Source organism: Narcine bancroftii, unplaced genomic scaffold, assembly GCF_036971445.1.
Source record: "Narcine bancroftii isolate sNarBan1 unplaced genomic scaffold, sNarBan1.hap1 Scaffold_111, whole genome shotgun sequence".
Classification (NCBI taxonomy): domain Eukaryota; kingdom Metazoa; phylum Chordata; class Chondrichthyes; order Torpediniformes; family Narcinidae; genus Narcine; species Narcine bancroftii.
The window spans coordinates 541222-562780 of NW_027211844.1; the positions used below are offsets into that span (position 1 = coordinate 541222).

Genomic DNA, 21559 nt, shown 5'->3' on the forward strand with positions numbered 1-21559 from the left:
TAGGGGCAACAGCATCTTTCCAACTCATCAATATTGAACGTCGAGCAACAAGGGAGGCAAAAGAGACGACATGTGGTTAATTCATAGTTCAATTCATTTAGGTTGTCTCTGTTGATTCAAAAGGAGCAATTTTGGATGAGTTATCAACATCAGGACGTCCTTCAATACCATTGTTTCCTCAGTTCTGGTCAAAAATCAACTAACTCTATCCCTCTGTACCTTACTCTGCAATTGGATCTTTGACATTCTCATTGGAAGACCACAGTCAGGACGAATTGGAAACAAGGGCTCTTCCCCACTGATCATCAACACAGGCGCAGTCCAAGGATGTGTGCTTAGCCCCCTGCTCTACTCTCTGTAAACCCATGACTGTGTGTGGTGAGCCATAATTCCATTGCTATCGACATGTTGGCGGATGACACCACAATTGTCAGCAAACAATAAATGGCAATGATGAAGCGAAGAAGGAAGGACATAGATCAGCTGGTTGAATGCTAACAAATCAAACTTTTCACTCAATGTCAACAAAACAAAGGACAAGATTTTGGATTCTGCAGGAAGTCAAAAGAACACGACCCAGTCTTCATGGAGGTCTCAGGAGTGCAGATGTTCACGAACGTCAAATTCCTAAGCATTAAAACTCTGAGGATCTATCATGGAGCGTCCATGGTGATGCTTTCACAAAAAGGCCTCACCATTGGCTCTATTGTGTGATGTGCCTGAGGAGATTCATTATCGCAATGAAGACACACCTTAACCTCCACAGGTGTACTATGCAGATCATTCTGGTAGGTTGCATCACTGCCTGGCTTGGAGGTGCCATATCTCAGGAAAATCATAATTTCGAGAGGGTTTTTAGCTCTCCCTGTAACATCACAGGCACTAGAATTCACTCCAGTCAGAATCTATACATGACATGCTGTCTTAAAATAAAAGTCTCTATCATGGAAAACCTCCACCATCCAGACCATAACTTCCTCACTCTACTATCATTGGATAAGGTACTGGAGCCTGAGGAATAGAGGTCAATGCCACAATGTCAGTTTCTTCCCTGATGCCACCAAATCCTGTATAATCAATGAGCCAAAGACACAGCCTTGCTTTTTTGTGCACTGTTAACTTTATTTTTAAGTCTAGTTCTGAACGATGGTTATAAGATGAATGTTTTCTCCATCCTTCTGCTTCAAATCACCAAATATTAGGACATGTTCTTGACAATAAATCCTGATTCTGAACCTGACAAGATATGAAAGGTATCTTCACAAAAAGTGGAAATAGGTGCATGAGACCAAAAAATATGTAAATAATTACCTTCCCAGCAGGAGGCACACTGCACATCCGGCATCCGGATTGAGGCTCTTTCCACATCCGGCAGGAGGACTATTCCACATCCAGCATCCGGCAGGAGTCCCATTCCACATCCGGCAGGAGGCCCATTTCACATCCGGCATCCGGATGGAGGCCCATTCCACATCCGGCAGGAGGACTATACCACATCCGGCATCTGGCAGGAGGCCCATTCCACATCCGGCTGGTGGCCCCTTTCATATCCGGTACCCGGCAGGAGGCCCATTGCTTCAAAGGCATGAGGCTCTCTTTTAAAATATTTTCAGTGGCCTTTAAGAAACAGGAAACAAACAGAAGCCATTAATCAATGGTAATACATAAAAAGGAAGATTCAGATAAAATACAAATTATAAAAATAATTGATCATTTCTAACCATTATATCATAACAAACAGAAATAAAATGATAAACATTTAAACAATTATAACATATGTCTAATAGAACATGATTTAAAGAGTATACGATACTCCAAATTCCTTCACCTTCCCTTCTGAAGTTCTTTTGTGAGGACATAAAATTTCACTACCATTAAAGAAAACAAACATATAAAGCAAGGTCCCAGTGATTAAATGTTACAAAAATGTTGAATTAAAGGTGCCCATGGACACAGAATGTTTAAATGTGAATCTGTGGAAGAACATCTGATTAATTCAAAGTAAGGCCTGCCACCATATTACAGCGTAATTGAGTGTTTTTAGGGGCAACAGCATCTTTCCAACTCATCAATATTGAACGTCGATCAACAAGGGAGGCAAAAGAGATGACATGTGGTTAATTCATAGTTCAATTCATTTAGGTTGTCTCTGTTGATCCAAAAGGAGCAATATTAGATTAGTTATCCACTTCAGGACATCCTTCAATACCATTGTTTCCTCAGTGCTGGTCAAAAAGCAACTAACTCTATCCCTCTGTACCTCACTCTGCAATTGGATCTTTGACATTCTCATTGGAAGACTACAGTCAGGACGAATTGGAAACAAGGTCTCTTCCCCACTGATCATCAACACAGGTGCAGTCCAAGGATGTGTGCTTAGCCCCCTGCTCTACTCTCTGTAAACCCATGACTGTGTATGGTGAGCCATAATTCCATTGCTAACAACATGTTGGCGGATGACACTACAATTGTCAGCAAACAATAAATGGCAATGATGAAGCGAAGAAGGAAGGACATAGACCAGCTGATTGAATGCTAACAAATCAAACTTTTCACTCAATGTCAACAAAACAATGGATAAGATTTTGGATTCTGCAGGAAGTCAAAAGAACACGACCCAGTCTTCATGGAGGTCTCAGGAGTGCAGATGTTCGCGAATGTCAAATTCCTAAGCATTAAAACTCTGAGGATCTGTGATGGAACCTCCATCATGATGCTTTCACAAAAAAACCTCACCATTGGCTATACTGTGTGATGTGCCTGAGGAGATTCATTATCGCAATGAAGACACTCCTTAACCTCCACAGGTGTACTATGCAGATCATTCTGGTAGGTTGCATCACTGCCTGGTCTGGAGGTGCCATATCTCAGGAAAATCATAATTTCGAGAGGGTTTTTATCTCTCCCTGTAACATCACAGGCACTAGAATTCACTCCAGTCAGAATCTATACATGACATGCTGTCTTAAAATAAAAGTCTCTATCATGGAAAATCTCCACCACCCAGACCATAACTTCCTCACTCTACTATCATTGGATAAGGTACTGGAGCCTGAGGAATAGAGGTCAATGCCACAATGTCAGTTTCTTCCCTGATGCCACCAGATCCTGTATAATCAATGAGCCAAAGACACAGCCTTGCTTTTTTGTGCACTGTTAACTTTATTTTTAAGAGTAGTTCTGAACGATGGTTATAAGATGAATGTTTGCTCCATCCTGCTGCCCCAAATCACCAAATATTAGTACATGTTCTTGACAATAAATCCTGATTCTGAACCTGACAAGATATGAAAGGTATCTTCACAAAAAGTGGAAATAGGTGCATGAGACCAAAAAATATGTAAACAATTACCTTCCCAGCAGGAGGCACACTGCACATCCGGCATCCAGATTGAGGCTCTTTCCACATCCGGCAGGAGGACTATTCCACATCCAGCATCCGGCAGGAGTCCCATTCCACATCCGGCAGGAGGCCCATTTCACATCCGGCATCCGGATGGAGGCCCATTCCACATCCGGCAGGAGGACTATACCACATCCGGCATCTGGCAGGAGGCCCATTCCACATCCGGCTGGTGGCCCCTTTCATATCCGGTACCCGGCAGGAGGCCCATTGCTTCAAAGGCATGAGGCTCTCTTTTAAAATATTTTCAGTGGCCTTTAAGAAACAGGAAACAAACAGAAGCCATTAATCAATGGTAATACATAAAAAGGAAGATTCAGATAAAATACAAATTATAAAAATAATTGATCATGTCTAACCATTATATCATAACAAACAGAAATAAAGTGATAAACATTTAAACAATTATAACATATGTCTAATAGAACATGATTTAAAGAGTATACGATACTCCAAATTCCTTCACCTTCGCTTCTGAAGTTCTTTTGTGAGGACATAAAATTTCACTACCATTAAAGAAAACAAACATATAAAGCAAGGTCCCAGTGATTAAATGTTACAAAAATGTTGAATTAAAGGTGCCCATGGACACAGAATGTTTAAATGTGAATCTGTGGAAGAACATCTGATTAATTCAAAGTTAGGCCTGCCACCATATCACAGAGGAATTGGGTGCTTTTAGGGGCAACAGCATCTTTCCAACTCATCAATATTGAACGTCGATCAACAAGGGAGGCAAAAGAGATGACATGTGGTTAATTCATAGTTCAATTCATTTAGGTTGTCTCTGTTGATCCAAAAGGAGCAATATTAGATTAGTTATCCACTTCAGGACATCCTTCAATACCATTGTTCCCTCAGTGCTGGTCAAAAAGCAACTAACTCTATCCCTCTGTACCTCACTCTGCAATTGGATCTTTGACATTCTCATTGGAAGACCACAGTCAGGACGAATTGGAAACAAGGTCTCTTCCCCACTGATCATCAAAACAGGTGCAGTCCAAGGATGTGTGCTTAGCCCCTGCTCTACTCTCTGTAAACCCATGACTGTGTGTGGTGAGCCATAATTCCATTGCTATCGACATGTTGGCGGATGACACCACAATTGTCAGCAAACAATAAATGGCAATGATGAAGCGAGGAAGGAAGGACATAGATCAGCTGGTTGAATGCTAACAAATCAAACTTTTCACTCAATGTCAAGAAAACAAAGGACAAGATTTTGGATTCTGCAGGAAGTCAAAAGAACACGACCCAGTCTTCATGGAGGTCTCAGGAGTGCAGATGTTCACGAACGTCAAATTCCTAAGCATTAAAACTCTGAAGATCTGTCATGGAGCGTCCATGGTGATGCTTTCACAAAAAAGCCTCACCATTGGCTCTATTGTGTGATGTGCCTGAGGAGATTCATTATCGCAATGAAGACACACCTTAACCTCCACAGGTGTACTATGCAGATCATTCTGGTAGGTTGCATCACTGCCTGGCTTGGAGGTGCCATATCTCAGGAAAATCATAATTTCGAGAGGGTTTTTAGCTCTCCCTGTAACATCACAGGCACTAGAATTCACTCCAGTCAGAATCTATACATGACATGCTGTCTTAAAATAAAAGTCTCTATCATGGAAAACCTCCACCATCCAGACCATAACTTCCTCACTCTACTATCATTGGGTAAGGTACTGGAGCCTGAGGAATAGAGGTCAATGCCACAATGTCAGTTTCTTCCCTGATGCCACCAGATCCTGTAAAATCAATGAGCCAAAGACACAGCCTTGCTTTTTTGTGCACTGTTAACTTTATTTTTAAGTCTAGTTCTGAACGATGGTTATAAGATGAATGTTTGCTCCATCCTGCTGCCCCAAATCACCAAATATTAGGACATGTTCTTGACAATAAATCCTGATTCTGAACCTGACAAGATATGAAAGGTATCTTCACAAAAAGTGGAAATAGGTGCATGAGACCAAAAAATATATAAACAATTACCTTCCCAGCAGGAGGCACACTGCACATCCGGCATCCGGATTGAGGCTCTTTCCACATCCGGCAGGAGGACTATTCCACATCCAGCATCCGGCAGGAGTCCCATTCCACATCCGGCAGGAGGCCCATTTCACATCTGGCATCCGGATGGAGGCCCATTCCACATCCGGCAGGAGGACTATACCACATCCGGCATCTGGCAGGAGGCCCATTCCACATCCGGCTGGTGGCCCCTTTCATATCCGGTACCCGGCAGGAGGCCCATTGCTTCAAAGGCATGAGGCTCTCTTTTAAAATATTTTCAGTGGCCTTTAAGAAACAGGAAACAAACAGAAGCCATTAATCAATGGTAATACATAAAAAGGAAGATTCAGATAAAATACAAATTATAAAAATAATTGATCATGTCTAACCATTATATCATAACAAACAGAAATAAAGTGATAAACATTTAAACAATTATAACATATGTCTAATAGAACATGATTTAAAGAGTATACGATACTCCAAATTCCTTCACCTTCCCTTCTGAAGTTCTTTTGTGAGTACATAAAATTTCATTACCATTAAAGAAAACAAACATATAAAGCAAGGTCCCAGTGATTAAATGTTACAAAAATGTTGAATTAAAGGTGCCCATGGACACAGAATGTTTAAATGTGAATCTGTGGAAGAACATCTGATTAATTCAAAGTTAGGCCTGCCACCATATCACAGAGGAATTGGGTGCTTTTAGGGGCAACAGCATCTTTCCAACTCATCAATATTGAACGTCGATCAACAAGGGAGGCAAAAGAGATGACATGTGGTTAATTCATAGTTCAATTCATTTAGGTTGTCTCTGTTGATCCAAAAGGAGCAATATTAGATTAGTTATCCACTTCAGGACATCCTTCAATACCATTGTTCCCTCAGTGCTGGTCAAAAAGCAACTAACTCTATCCCTCTGTACCTCACTCTGCAATTGGATCTTTGACATTCTCATTGGAAGACCACAGTCAGGACGAATTGGAAACAAGGTCTCTTCCCCACTGATCATCAAAACAGGTGCAGTCCAAGGATGTGTGCTTAGCCCCTGCTCTACTCTCTGTAAACCCATGACTGTGTGTGGTGAGCCATAATTCCATTGCTATCGACATGTTGGCGGATGACACCACAATTGTCAGCAAACAATAAATGGCAATGATGAAGCGAGGAAGGAAGGACATAGATCAGCTGGTTGAATGCTAACAAATCAAACTTTTCACTCAATGTCAAGAAAACAAAGGACAAGATTTTGGATTCTGCAGGAAGTCAAAAGAACACGACCCAGTCTTCATGGAGGTCTCAGGAGTGCAGATGTTCGCGAATGTCAAATTCCTAAGCATTAAAACTCTGAGGATCTGTGATGGAACCTCCATCATGATGCTTTCACAAAAAAACCTCACCATTGGCTATACTGTGTGATGTGCCTGAGGAGATTCATTATCGCAATGAAGACACTCCTTAACCTCCACAGGTGTACTATGCAGATCATTCTGGTAGGTTGCATCACTGCCTGGTCTGGAGGTGCCATATCTCAGGAAAATCATAATTTCGAGAGGGTTTTTATCTCTCCCTGTAACATCACAGGCACTAGAATTCACTCCAGTCAGAATCTATACATGACATGCTGTCTTAAAATAAAAGTCTCTATCATGGAAAATCTCCACCACCCAGACCATAACTTCCTCACTCTACTATCATTGGATAAGGTACTGGAGCCTGAGGAATAGAGGTCAATGCCACAATGTCAGTTTCTTCCCTGATGCCACCAGATCCTGTATAATCAATGAGCCAAAGACACAGCCTTGCTTTTTTGTGCACTGTTAACTTTATTTTTAAGAGTAGTTCTGAACGATGGTTATAAGATGAATGTTTGCTCCATCCTGCTGCCCCAAATCACCAAATATTAGTACATGTTCTTGACAATAAATCCTGATTCTGAACCTGACAAGATATGAAAGGTATCTTCACAAAAAGTGGAAATAGGTGCATGAGACCAAAAAATATGTAAACAATTACCTTCCCAGCAGGAGGCACACTGCACATCCGGCATCCAGATTGAGGCTCTTTCCACATCCGGCAGGAGGACTATTCCACATCCAGCATCCGGCAGGAGTCCCATTCCACATCCGGCAGGAGGCCCATTTCACATCCGGCATCCGGATGGAGGCCCATTCCACATCCGGCAGGAGGACTATACCACATCCGGCATCTGGCAGGAGGCCCATTCCACATCCGGCTGGTGGCCCCTTTCATATCCGGTACCCGGCAGGAGGCCCATTGCTTCAAAGGCATGAGGCTCTCTTTTAAAATATTTTCAGTGGCCTTTAAGAAACAGGAAACAAACAGAAGCCATTAATCAATGGTAATACATAAAAAGGAAGATTCAGATAAAATACAAATTATAAAAATAATTGATCATGTCTAACCATTATATCATAACAAACAGAAATAAAGTGATAAACATTTAAACAATTATAACATATGTCTAATAGAACATGATTTAAAGAGTATACGATACTCCAAATTCCTTCACCTTCGCTTCTGAAGTTCTTTTGTGAGGACATAAAATTTCACTACCATTAAAGAAAACAAACATATAAAGCAAGGTCCCAGTGATTAAATGTTACAAAAATGTTGAATTAAAGGTGCCCATGGACACAGAATGTTTAAATGTGAATCTGTGGAAGAACATCTGATTAATTCAAAGTTAGGCCTGCCACCATATCACAGAGGAATTGGGTGCTTTTAGGGGCAACAGCATCTTTCCAACTCATCAATATTGAACGTCGATCAACAAGGGAGGCAAAAGAGATGACATGTGGTTAATTCATAGTTCAATTCATTTAGGTTGTCTCTGTTGATCCAAAAGGAGCAATATTAGATTAGTTATCCACTTCAGGACATCCTTCAATACCATTGTTCCCTCAGTGCTGGTCAAAAAGCAACTAACTCTATCCCTCTGTACCTCACTCTGCAATTGGATCTTTGACATTCTCATTGGAAGACCACAGTCAGGACGAATTGGAAACAAGGTCTCTTCCCCACTGATCATCAAAACAGGTGCAGTCCAAGGATGTGTGCTTAGCCCCTGCTCTACTCTCTGTAAACCCATGACTGTGTGTGGTGAGCCATAATTCCATTGCTATCGACATGTTGGCGGATGACACCACAATTGTCAGCAAACAATAAATGGCAATGATGAAGCGAGGAAGGAAGGACATAGATCAGCTGGTTGAATGCTAACAAATCAAACTTTTCACTCAATGTCAAGAAAACAAAGGACAAGATTTTGGATTCTGCAGGAAGTCAAAAGAACACGACCCAGTCTTCATGGAGGTCTCAGGAGTGCAGATGTTCACGAACGTCAAATTCCTAAGCATTAAAACTCTGAAGATCTGTCATGGAGCGTCCATGGTGATGCTTTCACAAAAAAGCCTCACCATTGGCTCTATTGTGTGATGTGCCTGAGGAGATTCATTATCGCAATGAAGACACACCTTAACCTCCACAGGTGTACTATGCAGATCATTCTGGTAGGTTGCATCACTGCCTGGCTTGGAGGTGCCATATCTCAGGAAAATCATAATTTCGAGAGGGTTTTTAGCTCTCCCTGTAACATCACAGGCACTAGAATTCACTCCAGTCAGAATCTATACATGACATGCTGTCTTAAAATAAAAGTCTCTATCATGGAAAACCTCCACCATCCAGACCATAACTTCCTCACTCTACTATCATTGGATAAGGTACTGGAGCCTGAGGAATAGAGGTCAATGCCACAATGTCAGTTTCTTCCCTGATGCCACCAAATCCTGTATAATCAATGAGCCAAAGACACAGCCTTGCTTTTTTGTGCACTGTTAACTTTATTTTTAAGTCTAGTTCTGAACGATGGTTATAAGATGAATGTTTTCTCCATCCTTCTGCTTCAAATCACCAAATATTAGGACATGTTCTTGACAATAAATCCTGATTCTGAACCTGACAAGATATGAAAGGTATCTTCACAAAAAGTGGAAATAGGTGCATGAGACCAAAAAATATGTAAATAATTACCTTCCCAGCAGGAGGCACACTGCACATCCGGCATCCGGATTGAGGCTCTTTCCACATCCGGCAGGAGGACTATTCCACATCCAGCATCCGGCAGGAGTCCCATTCCACATCCGGCAGGAGGCCCATTTCACATCCGGCATCCGGATGGAGGCCCATTCCACATCCGGCAGGAGGACTATACCACATCCGGCATCTGGCAGGAGGCCCATTCCACATCCGGCTGGTGGCCCCTTTCATATCCGGTACCCGGCAGGAGGCCCATTGCTTCAAAGGCATGAGGCTCTCTTTTAAAATATTTTCAGTGGCCTTTAAGAAACAGGAAACAAACAGAAGCCATTAATCAATGGTAATACATAAAAAGGAAGATTCAGATAAAATACAAATTATAAAAATAATTGATCATTTCTAACCATTATATCATAACAAACAGAAATAAAATGATAAACATTTAAACAATTATAACATATGTCTAATAGAACATGATTTAAAGAGTATACGATACTCCAAATTCCTTCACCTTCCCTTCTGAAGTTCTTTTGTGAGGACATAAAATTTCACTACCATTAAAGAAAACAAACATATAAAGCAAGGTCCCAGTGATTAAATGTTACAAAAATGTTGAATTAAAGGTGCCCATGGACACAGAATGTTTAAATGTGAATCTGTGGAAGAACATCTGATTAATTCAAAGTAAGGCCTGCCACCATATTACAGCGTAATTGAGTGTTTTTAGGGGCAACAGCATCTTTCCAACTCATCAATATTGAACGTCGATCAACAAGGGAGGCAAAAGAGATGACATGTGGTTAATTCATAGTTCAATTCATTTAGGTTGTCTCTGTTGATCCAAAAGGAGCAATATTAGATTAGTTATCCACTTCAGGACATCCTTCAATACCATTGTTTCCTCAGTGCTGGTCAAAAAGCAACTAACTCTATCCCTCTGTACCTCACTCTGCAATTGGATCTTTGACATTCTCATTGGAAGACTACAGTCAGGACGAATTGGAAACAAGGTCTCTTCCCCACTGATCATCAACACAGGTGCAGTCCAAGGATGTGTGCTTAGCCCCCTGCTCTACTCTCTGTAAACCCATGACTGTGTATGGTGAGCCATAATTCCATTGCTAACAACATGTTGGCGGATGACACTACAATTGTCAGCAAACAATAAATGGCAATGATGAAGCGAAGAAGGAAGGACATAGACCAGCTGATTGAATGCTAACAAATCAAACTTTTCACTCAATGTCAACAAAACAATGGATAAGATTTTGGATTCTGCAGGAAGTCAAAAGAACACGACCCAGTCTTCATGGAGGTCTCAGGAGTGCAGATGTTCGCGAATGTCAAATTCCTAAGCATTAAAACTCTGAGGATCTGTGATGGAACCTCCATCATGATGCTTTCACAAAAAAACCTCACCATTGGCTATACTGTGTGATGTGCCTGAGGAGATTCATTATCGCAATGAAGACACTCCTTAACCTCCACAGGTGTACTATGCAGATCATTCTGGTAGGTTGCATCACTGCCTGGTCTGGAGGTGCCATATCTCAGGAAAATCATAATTTCGAGAGGGTTTTTAGCTCTCCCTGTAACATCACAGGCACTAGAATTCACTCCAGTCAGAATCTATACATGACATGCTGTCTTAAAATAAAAGTCTCTATCATGGAAAATCTCCACCACCCAGACCATAACTTCCTCACTCTACTATCATTGGATAAGGTACTGGAGCCTGAGGAATAGAGGTCAATGCCACAATGTCAGTTTCTTCCCTGATGCCACCAGATCCTGTATAATCAATGAGCCAAAGACACAGCCTTGCTTTTTTGTGCACTGTTAACTTTATTTTTAAGAGTAGTTCTGAACGATGGTTATAAGATGAATGTTTGCTCCATCCTGCTGCCCCAAATCACCAAATATTAGTACATGTTCTTGACAATAAATCCTGATTCTGAACCTGACAAGATATGAAAGGTATCTTCACAAAAAGTGGAAATAGGTGCATGAGACCAAAAAATATGTAAACAATTACCTTCCCAGCAGGAGGCACACTGCACATCCGGCATCCAGATTGAGGCTCTTTCCACATCCGGCAGGAGGACTATTCCACATCCAGCATCCGGCAGGAGTCCCATTCCACATCCGGCAGGAGGCCCATTTCACATCCGGCATCCGGATGGAGGCCCATTCCACATCCGGCAGGAGGACTATACCACATCCGGCATCTGGCAGGAGGCCCATTCCACATCCGGCTGGTGGCCCCTTTCATATCCGGTACCCGGCAGGAGGCCCATTGCTTCAAAGGCATGAGGCTCTCTTTTAAAATATTTTCAGTGGCCTTTAAGAAACAGGAAACAAACAGAAGCCATTAATCAATGGTAATACATAAAAAGGAAGATTCAGATAAAATACAAATTATAAAAATAATTGATCATGTCTAACCATTATATCATAACAAACAGAAATAAAGTGATAAACATTTAAACAATTATAACATATGTCTAATAGAACATGATTTAAAGAGTATACGATACTCCAAATTCCTTCACCTTCGCTTCTGAAGTTCTTTTGTGAGGACATAAAATTTCACTACCATTAAAGAAAACAAACATATAAAGCAAGGTCCCAGTGATTAAATGTTACAAAAATGTTGAATTAAAGGTGCCCATGGACACAGAATGTTTAAATGTGAATCTGTGGAAGAACATCTGATTAATTCAAAGTTAGGCCTGCCACCATATCACAGAGGAATTGGGTGCTTTTAGGGGCAACAGCATCTTTCCAACTCATCAATATTGAACGTCGATCAACAAGGGAGGCAAAAGAGATGACATGTGGTTAATTCATAGTTCAATTCATTTAGGTTGTCTCTGTTGATCCAAAAGGAGCAATATTAGATTAGTTATCCACTTCAGGACATCCTTCAATACCATTGTTCCCTCAGTGCTGGTCAAAAAGCAACTAACTCTATCCCTCTGTACCTCACTCTGCAATTGGATCTTTGACATTCTCATTGGAAGACCACAGTCAGGACGAATTGGAAACAAGGTCTCTTCCCCACTGATCATCAAAACAGGTGCAGTCCAAGGATGTGTGCTTAGCCCCTGCTCTACTCTCTGTAAACCCATGACTGTGTGTGGTGAGCCATAATTCCATTGCTATCGACATGTTGGCGGATGACACCACAATTGTCAGCAAACAATAAATGGCAATGATGAAGCGAGGAAGGAAGGACATAGATCAGCTGGTTGAATGCTAACAAATCAAACTTTTCACTCAATGTCAAGAAAACAAAGGACAAGATTTTGGATTCTGCAGGAAGTCAAAAGAACACGACCCAGTCTTCATGGAGGTCTCAGGAGTGCAGATGTTCACGAACGTCAAATTCCTAAGCATTAAAACTCTGAAGATCTGTCATGGAGCGTCCATGGTGATGCTTTCACAAAAAAGCCTCACCATTGGCTCTATTGTGTGATGTGCCTGAGGAGATTCATTATCGCAATGAAGACACACCTTAACCTCCACAGGTGTACTATGCAGATCATTCTGGTAGGTTGCATCACTGCCTGGCTTGGAGGTGCCATATCTCAGGAAAATCATAATTTCGAGAGGGTTTTTAGCTCTCCCTGTAACATCACAGGCACTAGAATTCACTCCAGTCAGAATCTATACATGACATGCTGTCTTAAAATAAAAGTCTCTATCATGGAAAACCTCCACCATCCAGACCATAACTTCCTCACTCTACTATCATTGGGTAAGGTACTGGAGCCTGAGGAATAGAGGTCAATGCCACAATGTCAGTTTCTTCCCTGATGCCACCAGATCCTGTAAAATCAATGAGCCAAAGACACAGCCTTGCTTTTTTGTGCACTGTTAACTTTATTTTTAAGTCTAGTTCTGAACGATGGTTATAAGATGAATGTTTGCTCCATCCTGCTGCCCCAAATCACCAAATATTAGGACATGTTCTTGACAATAAATCCTGATTCTGAACCTGACAAGATATGAAAGGTATCTTCACAAAAAGTGGAAATAGGTGCATGAGACCAAAAAATATATAAACAATTACCTTCCCAGCAGGAGGCACACTGCACATCCGGCATCCGGATTGAGGCTCTTTCCACATCCGGCAGGAGGACTATTCCACATCCAGCATCCGGCAGGAGTCCCATTCCACATCCGGCAGGAGGCCCATTTCACATCTGGCATCCGGATGGAGGCCCATTCCACATCCGGCAGGAGGACTATACCACATCCGGCATCTGGCAGGAGGCCCATTCCACATCCGGCTGGTGGCCCCTTTCATATCCGGTACCCGGCAGGAGGCCCATTGCTTCAAAGGCATGAGGCTCTCTTTTAAAATATTTTCAGTGGCCTTTAAGAAACAGGAAACAAACAGAAGCCATTAATCAATGGTAATACATAAAAAGGAAGATTCAGATAAAATACAAATTATAAAAATAATTGATCATGTCTAACCATTATATCATAACAAACAGAAATAAAGTGATAAACATTTAAACAATTATAACATATGTCTAATAGAACATGATTTAAAGAGTATACGATACTCCAAATTCCTTCACCTTCCCTTCTGAAGTTCTTTTGTGAGTACATAAAATTTCATTACCATTAAAGAAAACAAACATATAAAGCAAGGTCCCAGTGATTAAATGTTACAAAAATGTTGAATTAAAGGTGCCCATGGACACAGAATGTTTAAATGTGAATCTGTGGAAGAACATCTGATTAATTCAAAGTTAGGCCTGCCACCATATCACAGAGGAATTGGGTGCTTTTAGGGGCAACAGCATCTTTCCAACTCATCAATATTGAACGTCGATCAACAAGGGAGGCAAAAGAGATGACATGTGGTTAATTCATAGTTCAATTCATTTAGGTTGTCTCTGTTGATCCAAAAGGAGCAATATTAGATTAGTTATCCACTTCAGGACATCCTTCAATACCATTGTTCCCTCAGTGCTGGTCAAAAAGCAACTAACTCTATCCCTCTGTACCTCACTCTGCAATTGGATCTTTGACATTCTCATTGGAAGACCACAGTCAGGACGAATTGGAAACAAGGTCTCTTCCCCACTGATCATCAAAACAGGTGCAGTCCAAGGATGTGTGCTTAGCCCCTGCTCTACTCTCTGTAAACCCATGACTGTGTGTGGTGAGCCATAATTCCATTGCTATCGACATGTTGGCGGATGACACCACAATTGTCAGCAAACAATAAATGGCAATGATGAAGCGAGGAAGGAAGGACATAGATCAGCTGGTTGAATGCTAACAAATCAAACTTTTCACTCAATGTCAAGAAAACAAAGGACAAGATTTTGGATTCTGCAGGAAGTCAAAAGAACACGACCCAGTCTTCATGGAGGTCTCAGGAGTGCAGATGTTCACGAACGTCAAATTCCTAAGCATTAAAACTCTGAAGATCTGTCATGGAGCGTCCATGGTGATGCTTTCACAAAAAAGCCTCACCATTGGCTCTATTGTGTGATGTGCCTGAGGAGATTCATTATCGCAATGAAGACACACCTTAACCTCCACAGGTGTACTATGCAGATCATTCTGGTAGGTTGCATCACTGCCTGGCTTGGAGGTGCCATATCTCAGGAAAATCATAATTTCGAGAGGGATTTTAGCTCTCCCTGTAACATCACAGGCACTAGAATTCACTCCAGTCAGAATCTATACATGACATGCTGTCTTAAAATAAAAGTCTCTATCATGGAAAACCTCCACCATCCAGACCATAACTTCCTCACTCTACTATCATTGGGTAAGGTACTGGAGCCTGAGGAATAGAGGTCAATGCCACAATGTCAGTTTCTTCCCTGATGCCACCAGATCCTGTAAAATCAATGAGCCAAAGACACAGCCTTGCTTTTTTGTGCACTGTTAACTTTATTTTTAAGTCTAGTTCTGAACGATGGTTATAAGATGAATGTTTGCTCCATCCTGCTGCCCCAAATCACCAAATATTAGGACATGTTCTTGACAATAAATCCTGATTCTGAACCTGACAAGATATGAAAGGTATCTTCACAAAAAGTGGAAATAGGTGCATGAGACCAAAAAATATATAAACAATTACCTTCCCAGCAGGAGGCACACTGCACATCCGGCATCCGGATTGAGGCTCTTTCCACATCCGGCAGGAGGACTATTCCACATCCAGCATCCGGCAGGAGTCCCATTCCACATCCGGCAGGAGGCCCATTTCACATCCGGCATCCGGATGGAGGCCCATTCCACATCCGGCAGGAGGACTAAGCCACATCCGGCATCTGGCAGGAGGCCCATTCCACATCCGGCTGGTGGCCCCTTTCATATCCGGTACCCGGCAGGAGGCCCATTGCTTCAAAGGCATGAGGCTCTCTTTTAAAATATTTTCAGTGGCCTTTAAGAAACAGGAAACAAACAGAAGCCATTAATCAATGGTAATACATAAAAAGGAAGATTCAGATAAAATACAAATTATAAAAATAATTGATCATTTCTAACCATTATATCATAACAAACAGAAATAAAGTGATAAACATTTAAACAATTATAACATATGTCTAATAGAACATGATTTAAAGAGTATACGATACTCCAAATTCCTTCACCTTCCCTTCTGAAGTTCTTTTGTGAGTACATAAAATTTCATTACCATTAAAGAAAACAAACATATAAAGCAAGGCCCAAGTGATTAATTGTTACCAAAATGTTGAATTAAAGGTGCCCATGGACATAGAATGTTTAAATGTGAATCTGTGGAAGAACATCTGATTAATTCAAAGTTAGGCCTGCCACCATATCACGGAGTAATTGAGTGTTTTTAGGGGCAACAGCATCTTTCCAATTCATTAATATTGAACGTCGAGCAACAAGGGAGGCAAAAGAGACGACATGTGGTTAATTCATAATTCAATTCATTTAGGTCGTCTCTTTTGATCCAAAAAGGGAAATCATAGGGCAAAGGAGTTAAGGGTTATGGGGATAAGGCTGGAAAGGGGTATTGATGGTAGTGATCAGCCAGGATTTGTAAAATGGTGGTGCTGGCTCGACGGGCCGAAGGGCCCACTCCAGCTCCTATTGTCTATTGTAAATATCAGATTGACCCTGAGAACTAAAGTGTGCTCTTCATTGACTACAGCTTGTCCTTCAAAACTGCTATCAACTCAGAGCTGGTCAAGAAGTAAAATCTCTCACCCCCCTGTACCTCACTCTGCAATTGGATACTTAACTCTCTCAACCAAAGACAACAGCCAGTATGAATCGGAAACTACGTCTCCTCCCCACAGTTTCTCAGCACAGGCCCACTCTAAGAATTTGTGCTTTGCCCACATCGCTCTCATTATTGTTAACACATGACCATGTGGCGAGGCACATTTCCATTGCTTTCTGCGTGTTTCCCGATGACAGGACAAATCTCGGCCAAATAACAAATGGAATGACAAAGTGTACAGGAGGGACATAGATCAGCTCGGCTACTGTGTAACAACGACATCCTTTCCCTCAATTACACCAAAACAGAGGAGATAATTATGGATATCAGGGTGAAGTCTGTAGACCACGATTCGATCTTCATGGAGGATTCAGCAGTGGAGATGATCAAGAATCTATTCAGAAAGAAGGCTCGCCAGTGGCTATACTTTCTGAGGTGTATTAGGTGCTTTGGTATTTCATCCAAGACACCAGTTAACCTCCACAGGTGAACTTTGGAGAGCATTCTGGCTGGTTTCATCACTGCCTGGTATAGAGGTGCCAACTCTCAGGAAGTTCACCCTGCCACATCATCGGCGGCAGAATTCACTTCATCGACAACATCTATGTGAGGCGTTATATTAAAAAAGAATCCTGTTTCAGCAAAGACCCCCACCACCCAGACCATAATGTCTTCACTCTGCTACCCTTAGGAGAAAGGTACTTGAGCCTAAGGACAAGCAGCGCATGCCACGAGGACAGCTTCTTCTCCGATGCCACCAAATTCTTGAATAATCAATGAGCCAAAGACACTGCCTTGTTTTTTTCCACTGTTAACTTCATTTTTTAAAGCAATGTTAAAAGATGGTTATAACATGAATGTTTGCACTATTCTGCTACTCCAAATCACTGAAATTCATTACTTGTTCTTGACAATAAATTCTGATTCTGAATCAGAAAGCATATGTTAGACTTCTTCACTAAAAAGTTCAGAGAAGAGTGAGAGAAAAAAAAATGGAACAAAATCATCTCTTCAGAATTTAGCTTAAACTATAATGGGCACCCCCTCCTCACACGCACGCACGCACGCACGCACGCACGCACGCACGCACGCACACATTCATTTGCGCATTGTGGGGTTAAGTTACATTTATGTTTAGAGTTAAGGAACAAATGATAAACTATAAATAAAAAAAACGATTGTTTGGAAGATATTGTTTTCTTTGTGAATTTCTATTGCTGCTGGTCTCGTATTTAACACATTCCCTGGCTTTCTTCCTATAAACCATGATTCCCTGACTAATCCTATACATCTCAATCTCTGCCTTAATTACTCCCAATGACCTCACTTCCACAATCGTCTTTAGCAACAAGCTTCACAGACTCGTGAGCCCCGGACTAAAGAAATATTTTGCATCTCTGTTTTAAATTGACACCCTTTTATCCTGACATTATGCCCTCTTATCCTACAATCCACTGTCATGGGAAACATCCTTGCCACATCTACTCTGGCTCGGCCTTCCAGCATTTGAACTGCCTTGATAAATTTCCCCTCATCCTCTGTACTCTATCAAGAACAGCCGAAAAGCTTAAAACGATTCCTCAAATGCTAACCCTTTCAATCCTGGTATCATTCCAGTCAATCATCTCTTAACCCTCTCGTCTCCTAAATGCAATTCTACGATTAATGGTCCAATAGACAGTATGCCTTGTTAATCACAGAATCAACCTGAACAGCTTTTTGGAAACCCCTATAGACTCAAACCACAAGATCCCTCTGATCCTCCACACTGCCAAGAGTCTTACCATTAAAACTAAATTCTGCCATCATATCTGACCTACCAAAATGAACCAGTTCGCATTTCTTTGGATTGAATTCCAACTGCCACTACTCAGCCGGGGTTTTGCTTCCAAACAATGTCCTGCTGTAACCTCTGACAGGCCTCCACACTATCCACAACACCCCCAATCACTGTGTCATCTGCAAACTGACTAACCCATCCCTTCACTTCCTCATCCAGGTCATTGATCCAAATCACAATGGTTCCCAGAACAGATCCCTGAGGAACACCACTGGGCACCTACCTCCATGCAGAATAGGACCCGTCCACAACCACTCTCTCCCATCTGTGGTCAAGCTCATTCTGCATCCACAATGTAATGCCCCTTTGGTTGCTTTGCCTCCATACCTTCTCAATAACACTTGCATAGGGAACCTTATCAAATGCCTTGCAGAAATTCATATACCCAACATCTCCTGCTCTTCCTTCATCAATGGGTTCAGTCCCAGCCTCAAAGAAATTCAATCAGGCTCGTAAGGCTCAACCTGCCCTGGACAAAGTCACCTTGACTCTTCTTCATCATAGTCGACCTCTCCAAATGTTCATAAATCCTGCCCCTCATCATCTTCTCCATCAATTGACCAACCACTGCTCGATCATTTCCTGGGCTACCTCGACTCACTTTCCTGAATAAAGAATCAACATCCTCCGGAACCTCTCCCGTCCCATCGATGATTCGAAGATCGTTGCCAGAGGTTCAGCGATCTCCTCCCTCACCTCCTCCAGTCGCCTGGGATCCATCTCATCTGGTCCCAGCCACTTCTCCAACTTGATGCTTTCCAAAAGCTCCACCACATCCTCTCTCTTTTATCTCCAGGCTCAAGCTTTTCAGTTTGCTGCAGGTCATCACTTCAATCACCAAGATCCTGTTCCATCGTCAAGTCTTCATCAACCCCTCTGCTATTTCCTCACTTTCCCATTGTTACACTTGATAGGTCCTATTCTTTCACGTCTTATCCTCTTGCTCTTCACCCACTTGTAGAATGTCTTGATGATGTCGTGGTCTTACAGTTCAAAAATACATGCCACTTTTGAACAAATCTGCTCCTACACCCCCACTTATCTCCATCACTGTGTCAGCAGGATCAAGGCCTGGTCCAACATGTCCTGTGCTGGGAAGGGAGCTGAATCTCATGCTTGGAATCAGAGATTGACAAGAATATGTGTCACAAATTTTGCTGAAACTGAACAACATTAATATTGACTTCTCTGCCTGTCGTTAAGCTCCCCACTTCAATTCTTCTCCCATCACCTTCCCCGAGATCTGTCTCTCTCCCCTTTCCCTTTCTCCTTTCCCACAGACATCATCAATGCTCACCTCTCTGTTGGATATGACACCATGACGTGTATGAAATGATTTATACTGAATATTTGGTAGTCATTTCTGTAGTATGTAATGAATAAAGCATTGAGTTAGTTGGCATTGACGATGTGACTGTCATTATTTACAATGGGGGGCTCGAACATAACAGGCGACGAGGATTCAAGAACTCACTCAACCATGACACATTTATCATTTCTAACTCCAGAAGACAGTGAGATGACGGCAGCAGTTCCTGCAGCTCCCTTAGACTAATCCAATGAAGATGAAGACACGTGGGAAGCATCTGTAGAAGGTTTTGACCATCATTGTATTGTACAAGATATGACTGAAAATCCTACATCCAATAAAAACGGGCATTGTTTTTAACCCTAATGGGAGGAGGCACCTGAGCTCTTAAGATCGCTGACTAGCTCACACATGCCTTCAACGAAAACATCTGCTGAAATCTGTCAAGTGATCGCTCAGCACCTTAACACCCCACCTCCAGCGATGACAGAAAGTCATAAATTTTACTGATGTAAACAACACAGAGAGTCTGTCCCCAATTTCATGTAAACTGTCTAGATACAATGCAGTTGGGCAGATCAAAGACGTCAAGAGATCGATTCATAATGGGTTTAGCTGAACAAACGACCCGAGGAAAACAAATTGCAGCACAAAATCTGACACCTGAACTGGCGTTAGACATTGCTACTGCCGCCGAGACAGTGGGAAGCAATGCAGATGTCTGTCCGAGAGACTTGGCTATCAATAAATCTTGGCGCCAAGATTCTTCCCGCCAGGAACCTGCCCGTCAAAAATGTTTTTGCTGTGGGAAGACGAATCAAAGTCCCAATATTTGCTACTTCAAAAAGCCAAATGCCACAAATGCAATGTGAAGGGGCACATCAAAGCAAGATGGCCATTGATTAAACTGAGGAAAGATTACCAGCCAGCCTCCTGAAAAGTACATTTTGACCAAGAGACGGGAAAAGTCAGACACTGAAATCCGGATACCAATGAATCAGAAGTGGAACCAAACCAAAGTGAACATGTTATCCAAGTAATCCCCATCCGTGGGCCACAAAGAGCCAAATTTTTACATCCACGTCCACATGAACAGCAAACTGATATGGATGGAACTCAATACAGGAGGAGCAGTTTCCCTCAGGCCCAGAACAATGAAGGAGGGCCAGCTACCACACACAGATGCTCCATCTTAAAAACAGTTATGGGGGAGGAAATACAAGTTCTTGCCAAGTGCAATGTACACGTTAAGTACAAGGATCAATCGAATCAGTTGCCCCTCTATATCACCGAGAGGCCAGAATTGCTCGGTCCTCATGGTTAACAACTTTCAGCTGGATTGGCAAGAAATAGGGAATATAATCAGCCAAAAGAACAAAGAAAAGTGGGATGAACACCTGCAGCAAACCACACACCTCAAACTGGCTCCAATTTTAAAATGTGATGGTAAGGAGATCAAAGCAATCCTGGTGTCTCACCAAGGTTTAGATAATTAAAATAAGAAAACATCGCTCCTCTCCAGGTGAATGCAAGACTATGGAGGAGAAATAGTCTATTCAGCCCCACTACCTGGCCTTCCCCCCTTGATGCTCTGACTAATCAAGAATCTCTGCCGATGACCTGGCTCCATAACTGCCTGTGACAACAAATTCCACAGATTCACCACCCTCTGGCTACAGAAATTCCTCCACATTTCTG

At 42.0% G+C, this 21559-nt stretch overlaps 1 long non-coding RNA gene across 2 annotated transcripts in view; it reads left to right on the plus strand.

Moving 5' to 3' along the window:
* The window catches only part of LOC138750279 (uncharacterized), a 38455-nt gene extending 18582 nt beyond the window's left edge, over window positions 1-19873 (plus strand). For both annotated transcript variants that reach the window (XR_011349225.1, XR_011349226.1), the window contains exon 3: window positions 16641-19873. This is a non-coding gene — a long non-coding RNA (uncharacterized lncRNA). The remainder of the gene's footprint in view (window positions 1-16640) is intronic.
* The last annotated feature ends 1686 nt before the right edge of the window (window positions 19874-21559 follow it).